Raw genomic sequence first — 21,347 nt, 5'->3', positions numbered from 1 at the left:
CAGATCTATTTGAACTATAGTACAAAACAAAAAGATTATATGCAATTCACCTTGAAAGTAGAAGCCATTATTATTCTTTTTCATGGCTATTTAAAAAGTTTTTTAAAAAATAGAAAGCTGCTGAAGTAATATTTTCACCTTTAGACATTGTCCTAAAGAAAGTGCTATGTTTGAAAAATCATCAGAAATTCTATTTCCCACTTTCATTGTGAAATTAAGAGAGCTTTTGCATTTTGAACTCTACCCACACACTGCAGCAGCAGTCCCCTGGATTGTTCTGAGCCTTAAATAGGTGTGCTTTGGAGAAAGTAGAAGGAAAAAAATCCTTCAAAAGATCTCACGCTAATGACATTCTAAACTTTTAAGAAGTTTTCTTTCCATATTTATTGAAGCCAGGCATTTAATTTTGTACTCATGGGTCCCAATGTATTCATGGTTTCCTACAGGAGATTTGGATATTTCTTTGCTTGGACAATTGTGGCTGTAATTATCTATTATTCCAGCAGCCTGAACCTTTTTGTGAGCACATATTATTAGTTGGTGGCAGTGCTCAAATGTTATCTGACATTGGCAAAGAACAATCTCTGGGCCTAGCTTTTCTTCATATATGCCAGTATGTGAATCAATAATAGCTCTTCAGAACTCAAAAAGTCTACCCCAGGGTGAGATTGGAGTAATGAGGGAAAAAATCAGACTCCCCAGTTTGAAATTGTCTTATTAGAGAGACTAGTTTGTACTTAAAAGTGAAAAGTTTTATTTAATTTTTTACCTCATTTGTGAAAACTGTGGGTCTGCTGATGAGGGTGAACAGGGCCAAATATAATCATAGTCCCACCCAAAGGGATGTGGTGGGCTTCAATAATTCTTCTAATGCATCTATGTGCAAAGCATGTGCCACACTGAATGATATAGTATTTACCCTGTCAGCAAGTCCCAGCTGAGAGGTCACTGGAACTTTGCGTATTGTGGCTTCATTTCTAAGACGTTTTATGTCATATTTCAGTTAAACTGTTAGAAGTCTTTCAAAACTAAGTGGAGGCACAGCGTTCAGGACAGCTTGTCTTTATCCTTAGACTGCATGCCTGTGCCCTTGAGGCTTAGCAGGCTGTTTCTTCAGGGATGGGACGCTTGCCTAGGAGGGGCAAGGCACTCTCCACGGCTGGTGAGGGCTGTGCAGTATTGTATATTTAGTCCCCTGCCTTGTCTGAAACTGTGTGGCTGCCCAGCTTCACAGAAGTCCACGGACCTGCTGCATGATCATAGGATGGGCAGTTTGGAGAACTTCCAAATTGTGATTCGATTGTGTATGTTGAAGAACTTTCCTGTTCCTCAAGCCCAGTCTACACCTAATCTGTAGGGAATACTTAAAGGACAAGCTTTGTTAAGTTGCTGCAGTTTGGTCATGTGCATGTCCAAGCATGTATAGTTTCTAGCAATACTGAGCAACAGACCTTCTAAAATCATCTAGGTTCCTGCAAACCATTAGTCACTTCTGAAGAGCTGGCTGAGAGGACTGAGAGTAAGGCACACTGTCTGTTCCCTTCAAACTTTACTTCATCTCTCTCAGAGATAACACACTTCTGCTCTATAAAGAATATTTATTTAGAAATTAAAGGTTTTCAACAGCACAGCGAACTACATACAAATTCAATACAATATTTATCTCTATGTCCAAGACTGAGTTAACATAAGCATATGTACTTTTTTTTTGCCCTCTTACATTTTTCACTGCCAATGAACCACCGATCCTTCAAAACCTTTTTCTTGTATTCACTTTAGCACCACTGAATTTTAAATGCCTAGAAAAATATAGAGAGAGCTTGTACATATTTATGATATATTCTGTTAAAGTTTAAAAATGTGTCCTCTTGAAAATGCAGTGAAAACTTAAGCTTCAGATTTATGATAGTAAAATCCATATCCTCATTTTGTGTTCCACATTAATTGAATTCATTTCAAGATTTCTGAGTTTGGACATTAAAAACTTTTGTGTAAGTATGAAAACACATACAAAGTGGTTGCATGAGTTTAATACCAGGAAATTAATGTGGAAATGCTCTCATTGTTTCCTCTGGTTTTGGCCCCTTTTAACTGATGCCAGTTAAAACAAATCACAGCCAGTCATTAGAAATGTAAATAAGGATCCTATTGAGAAGTATTAAGGCTCTGTTTCCTACCTTGCTTTCTGAAATCCCAAGCCATCAAAAGTCCACTTGCTGAGTGCCTGATCTCGTAATGAAACTGTGTTTTAAAATGAATTGCAGGAGTCCATATAATTCTGTTTTCCACAGTGTTAATTCATTAAAGTCTGGAATTAAATTGTGCAAAGTGTAGAATACTATGGCTCTGAGTTAACCTATGAAAAAGATAGGTGTTGAAAAGGATATGGAATGAAAAAATTGACTTTGTATCTCAATTAAACTCAATATCATGTAACTTCATTATAAAATTTCCCCTCTCTCCTCCTCCATGAAAAGGCTCTATTCAGCCATTATTCAGCTATAATATTTATGAGGGGAAAAAAAAACCCAAAAAAACTGAAAAACTAAAACACTAATAAAAAATAACAGCTTCTGGTGGTATGAGGACTGTTTGGAAAAAATGTAGGTCATCTGTTAACAAAAAAGTGCACCTCAAAAATCCATATTAGTTAAAGAACAGAAGAAAATTTTTGAAAAAAGGTCTCAGAAAGCAGAAATTTTGTGTGGCTATATATAATTTTTAAAAATATTTAGACTTTTTCAAGGTGAAATGTAAAAAGGCAAATAAGTAACAAGTGTTTACTGAAGTAGCTTTTCATAGCTATAAACATTTTCAGGGTAACATTGGAATACATCAGCTGTGTACTTATACAGCACACAAGTTTTAGCAGAGGAAGTTGTTGCAGGACTAGTGACAACTAAATTTATAAACAGATTCAAAACACATCAATCAAATGCCAGAGGACACAAACATTGGGAGTTTTAAGTACAGTGACCCAGAGAATCTCCAAGAAAAATTACTGCCTGCCAAGATCTTAAAAAGTATCCCAAGGGAAGTCCATGCACCAGGGATACACCTACAGTCGCTAGTAGACACCGCCAAAGACAGCATATTGGCTAAAATGAGTATTTGCTGTAACTTGCACTATGATTCTCTGAATAGTAAAATGCAAATCAGATTTTCATTTCAGAATTCCTTCTAGACTTCATAATTTATGTTTTGAGTGTAGCAAGTAGGGCAAAATGAAATCATTGCATTTGACAACCAGTCTTGATAGAAAATAGATTTCTAGAGGTTAGAGTGATTAATTCTTTTAAACACCATTTGGGCAAGTGAGTTTAGTAAATTTTGATTGTATCTACATTTGGAAGAAAAAACCCCTATCACAGAAAAACAGTGCTGTTGGTTATTTGTAATCCCAGAGAGCCATCCAAATGAGGTCGATAAAGGGGTATTGAAATTACAGGTGTTAAGAACAGCCATCATCTCCCAGTGTTCACAGAACACTTTGCCCTTTTCCTCTGATTTATTTATTAAGACAGCTTATTGAACAATCAGAAGGCAGATTCAATATGTAAAGAACACAAAGGATATACATTTTGCCTTCTTCAGTCATTATAGTTCATATCTATCTTTAACTTATGAAAGACAAGAGTTTGTAAGGGGATAAAATAGCAAAAGACATCAAAATATTGTGCACTAAACAAAATCACATTTGATCTCTTTATCCTGGCAGTACGCTAAAGGTTACACTTTTTAGCTTTTCTTTGTCACAAACCTAATAGATGAGTCCGGCTATAAATTATTATCTAACTTTCAATGGAGTGGCCAGTTGATAAAGTTTCCCAAATTCATTCATGTAAACACTGGGAAGAAAAAAATCCAAAGAACTATAAAAAAGATAAAGCTTGATGAAATGGAATTTCTCCTGAAATTCCATTTGGAGCAGAATACAGGGAGCTTGGCCACTTCATATTAGAGATTGTGGAAAGTACCACCATTTTGGTAATAAATAATGTTGACATTGTGCCTTTCAGTATGAAGAAAGTTATTAACAGATGATGAAATGCAGTCAAGCTAGAGCAGCATAATAAGCAATTTTTTAAAATTTAAGGCACTTTAGCTATCTGTGCATACATTTGCAAAGATAAAGCATGCTAGCTTAAACTTCATCAGTAGAGGTTTTATTTAAACCCTCCACCTCACACATTTACGGAAACATATCTTACATCTGTTTATATGATCAGCTTCCTAAAAAGAGTTGCCCCTTTAAAATATGAATTAGACCATAATCTATCATATACTGAGGCTCAAAGGGCACCAGAATTTGGCTCCAGGTTTCTTAAGTTATTGTACTGAATTTGAATTAGAGAAAATCAATGCCAGCTAAAAAATATACTGAGTTCATAAACTAAATAGAATAACACAGGTTGGAAAAGTCATACATATTTCATATTAAGAGAGAGACAGAGTGGTGTATCTGCCAGTCATGGTCAAACTGTGAGCAAGATCTGTTCAATTCAACAAGCTGAACAATGCAAATTGTTTCTGAAGTATTAAACAACTTGCAGGAAGAAATTGCTTTTCAAGTCTTTGGATTTCTTTTTGGAAGTGCGGTACTCTGCTTTCTTCACAAAGGTGTAGAGGACCATCTGATGTAAAGGACTTGGAGAGAGAAGAGACACTTTACAAAAACAAAAGTGCTGAAAAGCCTCTCTACACTAGTAATCAATGGGAAATCATTATTAATGTATTAGGAATTCTGGTCAAATGTTGTTTAATTTCCTTAAATACTATATAATGTCAAATAAAAGCTATTCTTATTCCTGTTAAATTCTCCAAACTGGTAAATATTTTGTTTTAAGTATATATATATTGTACTGAAAAATATGAATGTCTGAATGAACATATTTAATCAGCTTGAAATTTGAAAAAAAATTCTCAAAACAAATTATAAGATGCAGAATTTTAATATTTCTCTGCAACTGCTTCAGCTCTCCATGCTCTTTCAACACATACATATCAAAATCATGTCCTCCAGCTGGTGAATATCTGTCATAGTCATGTGGGTTCATCTTAGGGGACACAGAGTTTCTCAGCATTATATTTCAGAATTATATTTTGCAATCCTAAGCAGTGTTACTGGTGACACTGAAAATAGCTACTGCAGGTCATGCAGTTGGGGAGTTTTAAGGGTTTCTGATTTCCTGCTGTCTAACATTTTTATTCTTTATTTCAACAGCCACGAAAAGGATAGCATCTCAGGTCATGTACATAAAAAGTCAGCTAACAAGGCTAATATTTACACTTCTATGTCGTCATAATGCCAAAAAAAATCTTTCTTTATGAATACTTCTTGTATGACAAAACAAAGAAAAATTTACTAAACTTAGGGCAAGATGAAGCTGTGTCTAAATTTTCAAAACCATGGACAACATTTGAATTGAGGGAAAACTCTGATGAAGCTAAATATTCATACAGGGTGGGATTTTTCTTTTTCATCAAGAAACTGGAGGAACCTTTGTTTATAAACAGAAAAAGAAAAAACGGTACATGCAACACCATTCAAGTGCCAGAATTAGGTGTTGGTCAAGTTAGGTAACTTTCCATGTTATTGTTGATGTCTCTTTGTATGCTTGTGCATAACAGTAAGACAAAACATACTTCTGACATAAGCAAGATGCTTGCAAGTTACATTAACCCTAGGTAGGGTTACTAGAAAATAAAAAAGACAATGCTTAAGTTGGCTTGGGAGTGCTCATTTCATTAAAAGTTGAACAAAAGAAAATTTTTCTTGGTAACAACAATATCAATAAAAAGAAAAGCAAAAAATAAACTTCAAACAAATTTCTACTGTGATATATAAATAAATTCAATACAGAATTCTAAGCAACTTGATTAAAAAAAGTAAAAAAGAAGAAATGTGACTGGGGAGTTTAAAAGAGGCTGAGAAGATCTGTATGATCTATCAAACATAGCTACTTTCTACCTGAAATCAAGAAATCAAGAGTTCCTACTTAGCTCCTTGCCCCTCCCCATCTTTAAAAGACATCTAGGATGCTCAGAAAAGGTCATTTTTTTTTCTCCTTGCTTGCTTGCTTCCTTGTATTGTTTTTTATTATCCCAGAAGTGTTTTTCTCATTAGCTGTTTTTTTTTTTTTATTATTATTATTTTTTCCTTCTTGCTGTGCAATCTGGAAAGCAAAAGCATGGTTTACATGGATGCTGTTCAGAAATTCAGCCCTTTAGCTACTCCTTTTTATGATTGATATATTGCATCGCTTAGACTGCAGACTTGCCAGCTAATATTTTAATTAAGCCTGATAAGCAATTTCAATGTGGTGTCATTTTTACAGAGTATCCTAAATCCCTCTTACTCTAATGAAGGCCTCTGCTGATCTCTGTCACTTGAGATTTACAATATAAATGAAGTCAGAAACTAAAGGTGTGCTACCATGTTAATATTTCTGAGTTTCTATTCTAAAACACAATACAATTTAATTGTGTTTACAAGACATTCACTTAGATGATAATTCTACAGAAGACTGACTTTTCAGATGGACCTTCAATGAGCTTTTTTGATTTGTATAGGGTAAATTATTTGTAATAAAGATCCCTTTGAGGGCCTTCAATAAAAGTATAAATTAATTTTAATAATACTTCTGAAGTGATGTTGGAACTCTTTCTTTAAGAGATATGTAAACAATATCTGTAAATTTGCATTTATTTTCATACAAATTAAAACTATATCTCACTCAAAGCTCATTGATATTAAAAGGAATCATTCTATCCACTTTAACTGTAACCTTGATTTTTTTTTTTCCATACAACAACTGGTATTAGTACAATGTGAAATAAATGTAAGAATAAGAGAGATCCAGGAACACCTTTTCAAGAAGTTCTTTCACTTGTTGTGGTCTCATCGTTGCCAAAATGGGATAAAAATATTCTGTGGTTATACTTTTCATGAAATCTGGGCAAAAAATACTGTGTAATGATTGCATGAAATTCACCTTGGTACAAAGTTATTGCATTTTTCACATGGTGTGCTTTTTTTACAGAAAGTGAGTGCATGGAAGAAGGACCCATACAGCTTCCGTCATGCAGAATTTCAATACCTAGCCTGGTTTACAAAACTGATTATGAAAAGTGCCTCTGTTTAGGGAGAGAAGAAACATGTATCTACAGGAGGACATTTGTCACCCCACTGACAGAACCGTATACTACACATCTCAGATTAATTGTAACACTTGAGGTAAATGTTTACAACTAATTTATTCAAGATGTGTTTTCCTTAGAGACACACAAGAGAAACTGCTTTGTTTAATAAATGGCTTATTGTGTCTGTTTCAGAAATCTGCTTTGGAGTAAGGCAACTCATAGCTTGTATTTTGTTGACTAGATGGGTGGTCATCAACTATGGAACAGTTCAGGGTGAATAGGTGCAACAGAGACAGTAACCTAAGTCACAGGAGTCTTACCTCTCACTTAAATACCTGAGTGTAGGAAAGATCTATCTTTTTCTAATTGATTCATATTTATAAATCAGCTCAACTATAAAAAACACCACAATCTTAGATTGTTTAAGATATGCAGCCTTGAAAATCAATATGCTTATCATTTGGTGCTGGGTGAGTCAGCTGTACTTTTTTTCCATCTGGTAGTTCTGCTGGTTTTATTCTAAAGATGAGCAATGACAGCAAAGACTTTGGCACATATTTAACTCTATGTGCAAATAAAGACACAAAATCTATTATCCTACCTTTTCGCAGGCTTTTACTAATTGATTCAGAATTACTCAAGACCTAAATTTATTCAGAATTACTCAAGCCCCTACCAATAATTCTACCACCAAGTAATGTACAGCTAGGATGATTGAGAGATATGGAAGAAAAAGAGAAACAGAAGATGTACTAGAAAGCACCTATTTGGTTTAGACACAAAAAGTTATAAAAACTGAAAATCTTGAGAAATCAGGCACAACTTCATTTCAGGTTAATATCATCAGTATATATCTGCTGAAAAATTCAACCAGTGTTATAAAAAAGACCTGTTACTACTCTGTTGTGTAGTAGCTGTGGCTTCTCAATGCCCAGAAATTAATGTTTCATTATTTTATTTTTCTCAGACATTTCAAATGGCAAATATAGTGTATGGAACTCATTTTTCCCATCCATTTTATTTTATTCCAGTTAAAAGTGAATAGATTTTCAGCTAGTGTTCACTGGCAGACTGCAAAAAGTGCTTTAAAGCTTTACTGATTTATATATGTTGAAAAATATGACAAATTATATTTTCAGAGCAAAAAAATAGAGATTCCTGATGATACATCCTTGCCCTTTTATAAAAATGAATAGTTTGTCATGTTCAGACATGATAGTAAATCAAGATTTTTAAAAATATTGCCTTATATCAACTTCAAAGTTACATGCTCCTAAGTTGTTAATGAACAATTTACCAGCAGAGAAGGACAGTGGAGCTGGATAAAAACATTTCATCATTTGAGCCTGACAACTTTGTGCTTTCAAGACCTAGGCAATACATGAGGAAATATATGGGTTTCCAATCTGCCTGGAAGCCCATAAAAAGGCTTGGGTATCATATTCTTCTCAGCTTCTAGAATGCCATTTGTTCAGCATCATTTATTAATCATTTGATCAAGCTAAGAAGAGAGAAATCACCAATTTGTAACAGCAGTGAACAACTCCAGTGCATGATCATGACTCACAAGCTGTAGTTGGCCCTGGCGACTTGGAAGCTTAGTTCTTCTTCGTCCCCTAAAAGAATGAAGGAGCAGCATTTGAACTCTGCCTACATGTCTAAAGGCTGTCTATGAAAACATAGGCATAATGTTTTACTAAACACTGGGATTTGTTTTGAGGGGTTTTATTTGCTCTCCAAAGATTTCTTTACCTTTTCCGTGTTATGGTTAGGAATAGTATACTACCAAGTTTCTCATGGAACCTTTCAATTTTTTTTATAAGTTACTCTAGTTTCCATTGTTTGATAATATAGCTCATTCAGTCCCAATAGTCTGCTAATACTCTGGTATTTAATATTTAAATAGATTTTTTCACCTTAAAAAAAAAAAAAAAAACAAAAAAAGGCAAAATTTGTGTCCCCATGATTTCCTTCCATCCATGTGCATATAAAAGATCACAACTTTCTGAAATTAACAAGTTAGAGATGTTTGTTATATGTTTTCATGAACAATTAGAGCATACCGAAACTAAATAAATCCCATTTTACTTCCTAAGTACAATAGTGACATTTTCAAAATCACTTCAAACTGACAGTGTAGCAGTTACAAAACTACGAAGTAAGAAAACAACTAAATTTCCAGCTCTCAGACACATCACAGGATATTCACACCTGCAGGCTGATCTGCCTTTATGACTTTTAGCATGGAATGACAGGCATGCTGCTGGCCTGTACTTTCACTCCTGACATCCCCAAAATGCCAGAGAGCTCAGATCTTGCTATTTCCCTTTTAATTTTGACAGACAAAAATCATCTGGATTGTGTGCAGACATAGATGGGACAGAAGTTGAGAAATGCTTAATATCAGCCCAGACTTCTCCGCACAACAAACTGGTCAGCCTCTTTCATTGGTCACTCTTACCTGCATGTGTGTTGCAGACATCTTTTCAAGAAAAATCCTTTCCTTAGGATTTTTCCTCCTGAGAAGCTGAGCGGCCTCAAGAACAAAATGTAAACAATGATTATCTGCTGCTGTGGAATGCAACAGGTGGATCTGTGATTGGTCTCATAGAGTTGTTTCTAATTAATGGCCAATCAGTCAGCTGGCTTGGACACAGAGCCACAAACCTTTGTTATCATTTGTTCTGATTCTATTCTTAGCTTAGCTAGCCTTCTGATGAAACCTTTTCTTCTATTCTTTTAGTATAGTTTTAATGTAATATATATCATAAAATAATAAATCAAGCTTTCTGAAACATGGAGTCGGATCCTTCGTCCCTTCCCTCATCCAAGAACCCCTGTGAACACCATCACACATGTGTCCTCTATTGACCACAGGGTACATTTGCCCCAGCTGTCCACTCAGCTCTGACTCTTTCCAGCTATAGGTACTGGAGCCTGACAAGGACATTTTATCTTCTTTTCCTGACACTAAGGCATTTCCCCTGCCATTCCCATTCATTGCACTACATATTATTAATCTAGGACAAAAATGTCACCCTCAAATATTTATGACTGGACCTCCCCCAGCCATTTCAAGCTGCCCCTAAAACACATACACATCTTGAAAATATCAGTGCAGTGTCATCCTCTCCCTCCTGTCTCTGCTAATGAACAGTAACCATCTATTCCCATCAGTTATTCCAGCATTCTCTTAAAAGCATACATTCTAATTTCCATGACCCTCAGACACCCGTCAGCTACTTCTAAAATATTATTTGGTTCATATCCACCCACTCTGCATAATTCCTCATTCTTCCCTTGGTATTTTATTAATATGTACTGTATTTCACATTAGCATAGTACTGCTCAAGTCCAAATAAAATGGTTGAATATTAGTATTTAGCTAAATTTTATGTTCTCATATATCTTAGTTGAAATTTTGTGAAGAATAAAGTTTTAGTCTACAGAAATAAGTTGTGCCATTTCCCAATGCCTGATTCCAAGAGATCTCCTTCACTGACGCAAGTTCTTGTAGATATTCTCAAAAGTTGTGTGTACTCAGTCCAGGGAAAGATGGGGGCAGGAAAATGGACAGAAATTCAGTCAACTATGACTGGTAGAATTGGGCTGAGTTAAAAGTAGATGGTGGGACTGTTCTATCTGAGGAAGGGAAAGTGTACTCCAATTGGTACATGACATCCAATTCTCAGAAAACTGATACTCTTCTTATTGTCAAGGTTGAGTAAGTTTAATATACAGCTCATAAAATCATGTTATTTATAATTTAAATAGACTATCTAGAGCTCAGTTTTCCTAAACAATCCACATACCTTGCAACAATGAGTGCATAAAACAATTCCCCCTAGAATGATATACAGCCTATACGAGAAATTAACAAACTTAGTATGTCCTGACATTTTGTACAGTAAAAGAGTAGACAGAACTCTCAAACTTCACTTTATTTGGTGGCTACAGTTCAAGCAGATGTATTTTTATTTTTGACTAGAGCATTTGCTTTAGGTTTTGCAGCTGTAAAAAGGAGAGGGGGAATAGAGTGACTCTTAAAAAATTGTGCTGGATTTCACCTATGTAAAATAAAGTGGTTTCACCAACTAGGGACAGCATCCAAACTTCCTTTGGTCTATGTAATCTCACAGTACTGTATTTCTATTACATCTACAGTTAACATTTACCTACTCTCATAATTCTGGAGTAATTCTATTACTTGCTTAAATTCTGATAGCAGTATTGCAGAATTTCAGCTGCTTCCTTTATAACAGAATAAACCGCAGAGAGTGTCTGATTTGATTTTATTTCACCCCACCTAAATGTTATTATTTCCTTAAATCTAGGATTTAAGGTACTTTTTTTGAGGCATTCTGTTAATAAATAACAAAAACATATTTATGTTCTTATATTTTAGCAAACCACAAACTATAGAAGGGATAAATTTCCTTAAAAGCACTGAGCAGGAGGAAACTGATTTCACTGGTCAGGGAAATTAAATAACTAAATCTTCTCAGCATTGTGCTTTTCTTGGAGGATTTAGAAGGTCAAAAGAGGTTGTGGGGGTTTTTTTGTTTTGTTGGTTTTTTTGGGTTTTTTTGGGGTTTTTTTGGTTTTTGTTTTGTTTTGTTTTTTAGGGAGGTTATATGGACAACATGCTGAATACTGATGTAATTTAATCTTAATTTTGTCAGATCTCAAACTGTCTGTGTTAGAGAAGATTCCACCATTACTGAAAGAAGGACTGCTATGTTGTTTACTGAGTTTTGGCACATTTCTGTTTCTTTCACAAGACATCCCTGCAATGGGCAGCTGCCCCAGAGACTGGAAGTTCCTTTCAGAAGCAAGTTGAAACCGCAAAATTGATAGACAGCTCTTTTACCTGAAATGCTGTCTTTGGTATGAAAAGGAGAGCAGGCTACAAATTAAAGTGTTGCAGCCTCCTTGGCTTGATGGCAGTACTAGTAATTTTCAGATATTCTCTGTGTGTGCATGTCTATGTGTGAGACAGAGAGGGGGAGAGACAGACAGACATGGAGAGTGACTGGAAGCTTCTTGATTAAGGAAAACCCCTATAGTATTATGCTCACGGCAGGCAAGCTATGAGAAAAATAGCAGAAATTCAATCTATCTTACAAAATGCCAATTATTTTAAACTACTGATTTTCTGGAATGTGGTAATAGGCTGGTATTAGCAGGTTCAGCAGTCATTTCCAAGAGCGACAATGCCAAAATATATATAAAGAGATTTCTTTGCTCTTTGCTCAATGTCTGTATGGTGGCAGAGCAGCTCACAGCTGCACATAAGCCAATTTATAACCTCCAAGTAAATTTTTAGCCTTTCATCCCAAAATTACCTTATTCAGCAAAACAACCTCTCTCAGGCCCTGGAACATGAGAGTTAAAGTCCCATCAGTCTCCTTTAGCAATTTTCATGGGTATGCTATCCCATCAGCTTATCAGCACACAAGCAAAACTTATATTTTCCTCTCTTAGACAATTCCTAATGTTTCAGCGTGCCACTTCCCAATACTCCTAAAGTGTGAGAAAAAAGGAGAGAAATAACAAATTTAAGACTAATAATTTAGCAATACAAGAAAATCTGCTTATGCTTGTATAATTTACTTTAACTAATGCAATTTCATGGTGTTGCTATGGGCTCTGAAAAATTTCGCTCTAACTCATCATCTTCTGAAAACCTTAAACCTAAACAAATTCCTTTTTTTTCCCCAAGAAGTAAAAGTTCATACTTGCATTGGAGTAAGATTAATCATGATGTCAGTAAAATAAGTTACAATACATTTAATAGGCAAAATCCTAGAAGTCAAGAACTTGTATACATTGAAGAAACATTTAAATGTGATACTAAAATAGTAAATCTTCCCTACAGTTTCTACTCACAAGCTATCCTCTCCTTCCCTACCTTCTTCTGAACCTTCTAACATGCACTACAAACCTGTGTACCATATTTTATAACATTTTTCTGATAGTCGCTCTCTGAGAAATTACTACATGACTACTGTCTTCAGTCTTTTTTTTACTGATTTCAGTCCATTGAAAATAGGAAATCAGAATTTGGATGACAATTTAAGGAAAGCTTTTTAAGTACTATCCTTGCACTGGTGAAATGGTGTACTTCAAATAATTTCTAGAAATGTTGGTATTTTTCTTTAGTTATATTTTAGTTTGATATATGTAGCATGCCATACAAAACCAAAAAAAACACAAATACTGGTTTATTTCTGTGAAAAAATACATTATGTGTCAAACAAGAACCTATGCACTCTGTGCGCTGCACCAAAACAGACTTGTTTCACAGGTCAATTATGCCTAAGCAATTATTTGAGAAGCTTTTTTTTCGTCTTGGCTGTTAATTAACACCACCCAGCTGAGATGTCAAAACTGAGTGAATGAAAACTCCCTGTCATTTACATCTAGTTTAGATTAAAAAGGCTTCCTAAAATCACTGTTGGAAGCAGTTTGAAACTTTTGATTAAGGGTAATCTCCTAGACTTCACAGTAAGAAAGTTTAAAAGTGCTTATATAGGATAGATGGCCATTGCTAATTAGGTAAGCAAAATAATTCAGGTCTTTTGTAACTTCAGTAGGCTTGTATATCCTAAAATATACCATCACAATAACCCTATTTCCACACTGAAACACGTGCTACTTGAAGACTCATTGGCAGTGACAAGAAGAGTCAGTTCCTGGTTCTAATAAACATACAGTAACATAAGACCCAGAGAAAGATCCCCAAGTGAAGACTTTGTCCCACACCTGCATATCAGTGTAAACATATTTTAAAATATTCCATACAAGAAATTTGCAATCAGACAGTTGCTTTGGAAAATTTCAGCAGTGTTACATAGTTCCTGCAGCTCATGGTAAATGCTGGTTATTAACTCTTTCAGTTGAAATAAAAAACACATGTAAAAAGCCACAGAAACAGCAACGTTCTGTGATTCAATTTTAAATAAAGTGAAACAAGACCTAAGTTCCGCCCTGAGGTCAAATAATAGCTTCCAAAGCTTTTATTAGTATTTTCTAACACTAATAAGCTAACAGGAACAAATTTCTTGAAGGAATACAGCAAAAATGACAACCCAAAGAGTGGGATCATTCATAAGAATTATCCAGCTTCATAATCACAGCAGGAATCACCTATCTTGTGCCAAATCTCAGAGGTTCTCATTTCTGCTGTGTCCATTGTGTACTGAAATTTCTAATGAAAGAGATCCAGGACTGAAAGTGGGGAATAAGTTGAGCAGCTTTTTGATACAATATAGCAGCAAAACTAAATCAACACAGAATACACTTATTAGATTTCCAAATACAAGAACCTACTGGGTTCAGTTGCTATGTAGTGCTAAATGGAGTGCTAACTGAAGAATTTGCAGCCAGTCCCTTATGGAGCTAAGTGTGAAGAGTTGCATGCCTGAATCGCAGCAAGTCTACACCTGATGTAATTAGTTCTGCACCTCATAAGTGTGGCCCTCAAATGAATGTGACCGCACAGACTGTACAAAATCTGTGATTGAGAAAGAATCTCTTCTCAGCATGGAGATGTTCTACAGAGACATCTGCTTGATGGCTCAGTGTCAGCTCAAGGTCTTAAAATGTGGCATGAGATTATATGCTAGGATACTTGTCACAGAAGAAAGAAAAGAAAGAAAGAAAGAAAGAAAGAAAGAAAGAAAGAAAGAAAGAAAGAAAGAAAGAAAGAAAGAAAGAAAGAGAAAGAAAGAGAAAGAAAGAAAGAAAGAAAGAAAGAAAGAAAGAAAGAAAGAAAGAAAGAAAGAAAGAGAAAGAAAGAAAGAAAGAAAACGTTTTCAGAAGTAAAAATGAAAATTACTGGTTCCATTTGCTTACAGAAAGGGACCCAACAGTAACAAAAACCTCCAAGATAAAATTAAGTTTATGGTGTAAATGGAAAAGAGGTTACTTTTTCTAGGCTTTTTTCATTTTAGGTGGTTTCACAACAGTGCAGTTCTATTGATTTTACCACTCTCTAAAGGAATAATCAAGTTTTTCAGCAGATAGAGGGTCCTGAACAAATCTCTCATAGCTGATTAATGCTGAAATTTGGTGAGTTTTATTCTATAATTACCTCCTGGCAACCCTTCTGGACCTTTAGAATATTGGCTAGGTTCTATTTCTACCTAAGATCTTTCATAATTATACTTTTCTAAGGAAAATACACAGAGAAATAAAGATGACAAGGGAGAAAAAGAATGCTGCTTTGAGACATTTCTCAAAAGAATAGTTCAGTATCTGTGCAAATGAGAAAACAGTTGAAGGCAAGATCTGTGGAAGAAAGGTGCTCAAAGACAAAGCAGAAAAGATGTCTTGCTGGAAAAAATCATAACTTATCTTTAATTTGCTCCAGGATTGTGGGAGAAACATAACAGGAAGACTATTTTTTCCCCTATGGCAAAGAGTGAAAATACACTAGAAATAAGGTCTCATGAGAAAAGATCTTTGAAGAAAAAGTCAAGAACATTTTGAGGTCAAATAGTATTTCTCTAACATTTCATAGAGGCCAACTTCCCCATGTAGACAAGCATATAATTACAGCTGGCACCAATCAGCAAACAATAGCACACTGGGTTTTTTGTTCTTTTGACATGTGGAACAGAGGCTTCATATCACAAAACAGGCTAGCTTTAAGCAATGAGCAGCTCCAAATTCATAGCAAACAAATCATGCATTTCAAAAAAGTTTTACCTTTCCAAGATCAAGCAAAGGACTAAAAACTGTGAATCACAACAAAACCAATTTTTTATCTTAGCTTTGTAACTCCCTCGTGGTAAAAGAATAGAACAGACAATGCTCTTTCACAGACAGAGAAGGGAAGAATAAAGCTGGCCAACTTCAAAACAGGACTTTGGAGGAATTTCAGCAAATATCCTATAGTGAAACTGTGAAAAGCCTTCTACAAGTATGTGAAGTCCCCTGGCACATTTTGTCTGAGTTACTGCCCTCCTTCTTTCTGAACATATCACTCACAAGCTGCATCGAGATCTATCTGGACACATCTGAGGGGCTCAGCTCTGTAGTACTCTTTGTTGCCTCCCTTGCCAAACTCCACAGCAAAGGAGCTCAATGAAGTACCTTCACTGGAGGAAGTAATCTTTTCACCAGACAGTTGGACCTTGCACAAGAACATGAGATGTGACATAAAATCTGTTTGGGTTTTTTTTTGGTTGTTTTTTTTTCTACCCCAACATGACTGCCTGCTTAGCTGATGAAGTAGATTATCTGGAGAAGAGTAAAGAGCAGGTTTGCAAAGCAAAGGATCAATGACACACCCAGAGATCTGCATGAAAAAGGTTGTGAGGAGTGTGTTGAAAACCAGACAGTTTGAGAAAAGGAAAGCCAGAATCTGAGAACAGATAGAAACAGAAAACATCCTGGGCACTCCACTCTCCATAGACTTGCTAGTCAGAAGGGGTGGGCCAGAGCGGAAGGGTAATTAGAGATAAGACATGGCAGTTAGTTTTATTACTACAATTCAAAAAAGCTTAATTAGTCCTGCACTCAGACAGGATTAATTAAATATCCTAAGCATCCCAACTCCACTATTTATTTCTGTATGGAACATCAGGCCTAGAAATTTGTTTATTTGGGAAGCATGTGATCAGTCAGGGGAATAACCAAGTCTTGCAGATCCTAGATTAACTGGAAAGCAGTGACATGTCATCTTGAAGTCCAGCTCTTCTCACCCCACTGAACATGCTTTTTTTTCTCATTTTAATCTTCTATGCTACCAAATGGGGCAAACACTAAAACTATCCTGTTTCTGTTAGTTAGGAGCAAAACTGTAAGACTGAAAAATGAAACAAACCACAGAAAACCAATTAAAAGCTCCATAGATCACCAGATAATATTACAACAACTCCATGTTAGCACAAGATTATAAAAGTTCATGCTATCAGCATCAGCAGGTTCCTATAGAAATCTTCATGATGCACCATCTGACTTCTGGTTCAAAAATATGGCTGCCTTGTTCCTTCTCACTATGCAACTCCACTACAGCCTATTCTTTGCTCATACTTCACCTTTATCAGCAGGTCATTTCATCTGAGCTATTTAATGAAATTATTTTATTGATGGTGCTCTGACATGCCAGACTGTCAAGTGCCTTGCCACAATAAGGCCCCCTAAGGAACACCATGATCTCGTTAACATGACATACTGTGCCCAAAACAGAGCCTAGTGCTAGTGCCTTAAATTCCCTTAAAGCTTTAATTGTAGAAGATCCAAGTCCAAGAATTTGTTCCACTCAGTTAGCATTACAGAAGGCACCATTCTTTCACTGCCTGAAGCACACTACTGCAATGAGATGAATTAGTGTTTAGCTGGTTCATTTATTCAAACAAATATTTTGACTGTCAACACATTAATTACATTAAAGACTATTTGGAGTCTTAATTATTGCCAAGTACCAGACAATACTTCTTTTTAAATTTCACACAGTCTTCAGTGTGAAAAATATGTCAGTGTCATACCTGTGACCTTGGTACCAATAATAGCCACTGCAAAAACCTGTTTATGTTCAGCACATTATTTTTCCTTTACCAAACAGTCTTTGGCAAACTGACCACAGAGGCCACTTTTCCTTCAGCCAGATATTTCCCTGGCTGTCAAGGACCTGTTACTGTCGAGCATTATGTTATCTCTCTATGTAGGAGTAATTTCAGCGCACTGAAGGGTAGGCAAAGAACTGTGCTTCATCATGTTTTGTTCAGACTTAGAGTTTGTCCCATACAATTTGATTTCAAGTCTTCCTTACATCCTGAAGATTAAGCATGTGATATTTTTGGTTAGTGAAAGATGTGCCACTAAGGTTCTTCCCACCAGCCGTGAAGATTCACTGATCTCTTTTTAATTTCTCTTTTAAAGTACAGAGGAGATCAGTGGCAGCAAATTTGCCTCATTTGTGTTTCCCAGTCCAAGACATGTGTGCATACAACATCACAATGAAGCTCAATTTTTCCTTCATTATTCCTGTTGTGGTCCTTACAACCTTTTTACTTTAATATAACATTTAAACATGGTTTGACAGAAATTATCCTGGTTCAGTCTGATGAAATGCTCATTTCTGATGCCCCAGCCTTCTAATTTTCCATTTTTTTTGTTTGGATTTTTTGGTTTAATTTTTCTTCTTTATTATTGTTGCTTGTTTGTGTGTTGAGGGTTTTTGTGGGGGGGGGCTAGGCTTGTCAAGGAGAGAAGCTTCATTTTAACATATCTGAACATGAACATTCAATCTAGTATTTCAGAATGCTTTAAAAGTAAATTTACAGTTATTTTGCATTAAACATGCAAAATGGAAAACTCTATTTTTGGATAATATAAAACAATGTGTCTGTTCATCTGAAGTAATTTGATCTTTAATGATTTGACCTTTGTTTTTGTGCTGCCAATGAGAAACAATAATTCATAATTAATTAATATATTTTCATTATAACAACCTCTCTAAAATGACCTATTCTAGTCATTCTTAGCCCAATTTCTTCCAGACTTGGGTAAACCAAAAAACATACTCAAATTTCCTCAACATTTTATGTATTATACAAAGAGATATGTGTGCAAATTTATACACTGCATGAACTGCATATATGGGATACAATTTATTTTGATGTGCAGCTTCACTCACTTGTGAGTGATGTAAAATCCTCTTCCTGTTTTAAATGTGCATGTTAATTTATATGTGAGCTCCAAGACAGTCTTGTAAACCAGGTAAGTCATTACTAAACTTCAGGCTACCTTTTTTACCATTTTCCCTGATCTAACCTTATATCCTGTGTTTGTTTTTGTTTTTTTTTTCTCTAACTCAGGCAAGATCAATTAAAATCACTAATATTATTTATGCAAAAAAGTGGGAAAAATAATATATGTGAATGCTACAACAATTTTTTATTGATAAAAGTATATATAGACCAGTGTTCCTGAGTGATACTTGATGAAAAACTTCCATGTAATAAAAAAATCAGATTTTTTTTTGTGGTAAATAACATGTAGAGTGAAATGTGAATGAATATTCTTCTGAGGCTTTTTTCTGCCCATTCCATAGGTAATCTTTCCATCTTCTCCTTCAAAGTACATTTGTGAGTGCACATAAGTTATTTACAGTCAAAAGGAGAGTGTATGCCTTTCAAGTTTCAGCAGGTTGCCATTCTTTCAACACATTACAGAACACAATGCAGTTCAATAAAACCCAGTGAATCTTGACCTGGCACACACCTTGACCTTACCTCTGCCTTACTTGTTGCTCCTGATGGGAAAAAGCCAAACTCCTAGCTTTTGCAATCATGTTGGGGTTTGAGATTAATTTTTCTTTCCTCCTCCATCTGTTAGAGCCTCTTGGCATGGTAGTACCAGAATATCACTTCTGTTCTATTATGTTATTATTATTATTATTATTATTATTATTATTATTATTATTAGTGCATTGCTGCCACTGTTGTTACTTCCAGAGCCTTTGATGGCAGCAGCTATATTTCTGGGAGTTTTGAGTCAGAACAAGGTCCTGCTATTACAGTAGCATCTTTACTGAAAACATAATGGTAGGCCTACTAAATGTGATCTCTAGTTCTTTAACTGCCTGGATTCCTCTGACAGGGCTCTTTCCTCAGTTTTCTTTCATATGACCATCCTCCTAATATGAAGGCAACAGTTCCCTACAAAGGATTTTCAAATTACTGAAGTTTAAATTCACTGTGAATTCTACCCTTTAAACTCTTCCATCCATGCCCTAAGAACCTTATGAAGCCATTTCTCTGAAAAGCTTTCTAAAATCTCTCACCTTTTTACTTAAATGCCACAGACCAAATAAATGCACTGTTTGTGCCCTTAGAGCTGTGTACTATTTTTCTCCTTGTCTTCACATGAAGGAAGACTGGAGAAAAGACAGCAAGAAAAGATTGCTTTTTTACTTTTCTTTGCTATTCCTTTTATCTGTTTGCCCATTCCTCCTTTCTTTATGCACTGCGTCTTCCATCACAGTCTGACCCTGTGAAGATACCAATAATGAAGACTTTTTTTTGGAAGAACTAGTATTTTATATATAGCCTCAGACTGGTCAGATGAACAGCAGTTTTCTCTGTGCCCCATGAGGCAAAGTTAAAGCAAAGACTGTGGTTTTCTTTTACATCTAACAAGGGCAGTAAGACAGGAGTCACGAGCTAGTCTAACCATTTTGCTTTGAAGCCTTTTCAATGTGGAAAACTCATAACACATCAAAGTGACAGTTTCTCTCTTAAAAGAAAATGAACAACAACTGGGTTTATATCCTAAAATTTGAAGTAACTGCAGAGATTCTAACCTAAAAACTCCCTTGCAGAAATGGTTGGAGATAACAGAGTTCAGTACATGAAAAACATGAAACCCAGTAATTCTGAATGGCTACAGGTATTTTAGCCAGAAGTTCTCTGGCAGTCACTTACAAGTGTGCCAGTGAGTGTGGAATCAATGTCTCAGGTAAAACAACACTTTAAAAACAACAACAATTTAAAAACAACACAACAATCTGGCTTGAATACAAGGTGTACACTGATGTTGCCTCACTTATAAACCTGGTTTGGTACATAAACCTGGAGACTGTGAACTCCGACTCTCTTGGCACATGTGCATGTGCACGCACTCACATGTTGCTGGCTTTCTCACCACTCTGGAGCCCCTTAGCAAATTTCAACCAAAACAGATAAGAAAATGAGGTTCCAAAGATATGAAGTTCCCTCAAGTTTGGCAAAAGAATGCAAGAAAACCCTAACTAGAGGAGAAGCTGTAGGCCATCCTTCTGCAGCACTGGAAAGACATTACAAAAACGTCTCAAGAGCAGTAATGTCTCTGTCAGTGCTCTCCCTCTCAGTGTGGGGTATCAGAAAACCCAGCCATATGAGGCTGAGAGATAAGCTGCAAGCAGCCTTCATTAGCTTTGGGGCTAAAACTACTTCCTTTATTTGTTATACCAGCAAGTATGAGCATCTTTAAATACCACTGGAGTGTAGGTCCTCTGTGTGCTAAGGGCTATACCCTAAACATACCAAAAAGTGTTTTTTCCTGCCCTAGACAGGTTGCCATTTCCCTCACTGAGATCAGAGAAAAACAATAAAATTTTAAAATCAACCCACATGCCTTTGGGACATACTCAGGTGCACCTTTCACAAAGATGTTGCACTAGACATTAGGGTGAGAGTACTGCTCAGATCCCC

The sequence above is a fragment of the Melozone crissalis genome, unplaced genomic scaffold (assembly GCF_028551555.1).
Source record: "Melozone crissalis strain CALT ecotype California unplaced genomic scaffold, PUWL_Pcris_2 ptg000042l_1, whole genome shotgun sequence".
In the NCBI taxonomy this organism is placed as follows: Eukaryota; Metazoa; Chordata; class Aves; order Passeriformes; family Passerellidae; genus Melozone; species Melozone crissalis.
This window is presented reverse-complemented; position numbering follows the sequence as displayed.